The 3,799-nt window shown below is 45.6% G+C and overlaps 1 pseudogene; it reads left to right on the top strand.

Moving 5' to 3' along the window:
* Positions 1-1,728: 1,728 nt before the first annotated feature.
* LOC101337627 (large ribosomal subunit protein uL18-like) lies at positions 1,729-3,424 on the top strand (annotated as a pseudogene).
* The last annotated feature ends 375 nt before the right edge of the window (positions 3,425-3,799 follow it).

The following is a 3,799-nucleotide window of genomic DNA, read 5'->3' as shown; positions in this document are numbered from 1 at the left end:
CCCTCCCACCCTAGCCTCTTACATCTCATTGGGATTATTTTTTTTCTGGGTATGAGTTGTGGATTCTTAACCTGAGGGGTCTATACAATTATAGGCAAAACGTTGTCTATAGGTGTATTTTTCTGGGAAGAGGGTCTACTGCTTTTGTGGACTTTTCATATGGGCCTGGGAGCCCCTCAAATTATTACAAAGAGCTGCTCTAAGAGATTCACCTTCAATGTCATATTCCTAATTTAATCCATGACCTTAATTCACCCTATGATTTAGAGATCTGAGTATCTGTGGGCAATTCATGGACGCAGCTTAAAGTGAAAGCAAAAGTAAAGAGCTCACACTAGGTCGTGAATGCAAATGTACAAGCATATCATGGACATCGTGGAATGAACAGAAGCAAATCGGTGGACTGAAGAAGCTGAACGGAAACCCCCATCTGAGACTTATTAAGTAGCTGTCTTTCTCCTGTTGTATAAGTACAGCTCCAAATCATATCTTGGTGACTTAAAAGAGCTACCATGTTCCTTTCCAACAGCCTAATTTATGGCATAGGACTAAGGAGATCCTGTTTCTTTATATACTGAGAAGCAGTTCTTCTCTAGCTCAACTCATACTTCCTGACAGTTTAGGTCCAGCAAAACCGTGTTAATGCCAGGGCAATGAAACATTTTGCGGGGGGCGGGGCCTGTAGGACTCTGCAAAGGACTGGAAATATGAGACGGTGGCTCATGCCTGTCCCAAGCATTGAAAATTACTGGGTGGAACGAAGGGTCTCCAGAGAGTTTATTATTCATATGAAGGTGTCTAGTCTCCTCTTCAGAGGCTGGGAATGACCTGAATTCTAAGCTAGGGTTGACATAGAGCTTCCCCGTTTGCTTAGTGTCTTTTTTTTTTTTTTTTTCCGGTACGCGGGCCTCTCACTGTTGTGGCCTCTCCCGTTGCGGAGCACAGGCTCCGGACGCACAGGCTCAGCGGCCATGGCTCACGGGCGCAGCCACTCCGCGGCATGTGGGAGCTTCCCAGACCGGGGCACGAACCCGTGTCCCCTGCATCGGCAGGCGGACTCTTAACCACTGCGCCACCAGGGAAGCCCTGCTTAGTGTCTTTTAATAGAGCGGACGTGAGTGTATCACGTTCATCTGGAAGGAGTGTGGAGGACTACGGAGCCACCACACGAAGTCCCTTTTCCCTAAGGAGCAAGCACGCGGGTAGGAGGTAGGAATATTCACCCAAGGTAAGCGAGTGTTAAACTTGCAGGATTCCCCCCCACCAACCCTATGTTTTTAACTAGGGTCTACTGATATCTTCTCTTGTTGCCCAGTTTGTAGACAAGGTTTCATACCCTCTGTTCTTTGAACATTCTGGACCTTATTTTGAATCACCTGGGAGTCTGGTCTAAAATGTAGATTCCTAGGTCCTACTCCAGACCTCCCGAATCAGCACCTCAGGAGTACAGCCCAGGAACTGCCTTTTAAACACATGCCCCAGGTGACTCTAAGTCTCACTGGTTTGCCCAGCACTGGTCCAAAGTTTCTGAGGAGTGGCAGCTCTGGAATGTCTTAGGCTGTGGCATGGCACTGTGTTCTACAGGGTCGGAGGGGGGCTAGGAGACACGTCTGGCTGCACTGGCGAGCAGTCATCTAGCTGCCCCACGGTACCTGTGTGTTTGTTCACAGTGGCTTTGGAGGCTGCAGGTCTGTGACAAGCTGCGGACACAGGTCTCTGTTCCGCAGGATGGGGTTTGTTAAGGTTGTAAAGAATAAGACCTACTTCAAGAGATACCAAGTGAAATTTAGAAGAAGACAAGAGGGTAAAACTGATGACTATGCTGGGAAATGCTTGGTAATCCAGGATAAAAAGAAGTACAATACACCCAAATACAGGATGAGTTCATGTAACCAACAGAGATATCATTTGTCATATTGCTTATGCCCGTAGAGAAGGGGATATGACAGTCTGGGCGGCTAATGCTCATGAACTCCCAAAGTATGGCGTGAAGGTTGGCCTGACAAACTATGCTGCAGCGCACTGTACCGGTCCACTGATGGCCCAAAGGCTTCTCAATCAGCTTGGCATGGGCAAGATCTATGAAGGCCATGTGGAGGTACCCGGCGATGAATACAATGTGGAAAACATTGATGGTCAACCTGGTGCCTTCACCTGCTATCTGGATGCAGGGCTTGCTAGATTTACTACTAGAAATAAAGTAGGGCCTGAAGGACGCTGTGGACGGAGGCTTGTCTATCCCTCACAGTACCAAACGGTTCCCTGGTTATGATTCAGAAAACAAGGCATTCAACACAGAAGTACACTGGAAGCACATCATGGGTCAAAATGTTGCAGATGGGAACCCTCTTGCACTGTTGGTGGGAACGTAAATTGATACAGCCACTATGGAGAACAGTATGGAGGCTCCTTAAAAAACTAAAATAGAATTACCATACGACCCAGCAATCCCACTACTGGGCATATACCCTGAGAAAACCATAATTCAAAAAGAGTCATGTACCACAATATTCACTGCAGCTCTATTTACAATAGCCAGCGCATGGAAGCAACCTAAGTGTCCATAGACAGATGAATGGATAAAGAAGATGTGGCACATATACACAAAGGAATATTACTCAGCCATAAAAAGAAACGAAATTGAGTTATTTGTAATGAGGTGGATGGACCTAGAGTCTGTCATACAGAGTGAAGTTAAGTCAGAAAGAGAAAAACAAATACTGTATGCTAACACATATACACGAATCTAAAAAAAAAAAAGTCATGAAGAACCTAGGGGCAGGACGGGAAGAAAGACACAGACCTACTCGAGAATGGACTTGAGGACACGGGGAGGGGGAAGGGTAAGCTGGGACGAAGTGAGAGAGTGGCATGAACATATATACACTACCAAACGTAAAATAGATAGCTAGTGGGAAGCAGCCGCATAGCACAGGGAGATCAGCTCGGTGCTTTGTGACCACCTAGAGGGGTGGGATAGGGAGGGTGGGAGGGAGGGAGAGGCAAGAGGGAGGAGATATGGGGATATATGTATATGTATAGCTGATTCACTTTGTTATAAAGCAGAAACTAACACACCATTGTAAAGCCATTATACTCCAATGAACATGTTAAAAAAAGTTGCAGATGATATGCATTACCTAATTGAAGAAGATGAAGATGCTTATAAGAAACAATTTTCAAAAAAAAAAAAAAAGAAACAATTTTCTTAATACATAAAGAACAAAACTCCAGACATGATGGAGAGATGTATAAGAACGCTCACGCTGCTATATGAGAGAATCCAGTCTATGATAAGAAGCCTAAGAAAGAAGTTCAAAAGAAGAGGAACCATCCCCAAAGGTCTCTTGCCCAGAACAAAGATCAGGTAGCTCAGAAGAGGGCAAGCTTCCTCGGAGCGCAGGAATGGGCTGCTGAGAGCTAGTAAACCAAACCACACTTTTCTATGAAGATTTTTCAGATAAAGACAGTAATAAACGTATTGACCAAGCAGCTCCGCCAAAAGTGTGGCTTTGGAGGAAGTTAATTATGGGGATACTAAAGCCTACCCCCCAGCCATGCCATGTAATGGTATTACCCTACTTCCCACCCCCCTACAAGCTGGAAAAGATGCTGAAGCCCAAGGGACAATGTGATTTGTACTTTGAATGAGACACAAAGATAACTTTTTAAAAATTCAGCCTCCTGACACGTGCACCTCAATACCCCATATGAAAACTCAATGCATTTCCATTAAGCCTCAGTGTTTAGCACGCCCCCTTTCCTCTCTCAGCTCAGGACTGCAGCACCTCCCGAGGGT

This window comes from Tursiops truncatus, chromosome X (assembly GCF_011762595.2).
Source record: "Tursiops truncatus isolate mTurTru1 chromosome X, mTurTru1.mat.Y, whole genome shotgun sequence".
Lineage (NCBI taxonomy): Eukaryota > Metazoa > Chordata > Mammalia > Artiodactyla > Delphinidae > Tursiops > Tursiops truncatus.
The sequence above is the reverse complement of the archived record's forward strand: the minus strand, read 5'-3'. Positions and strand labels throughout refer to the sequence as shown.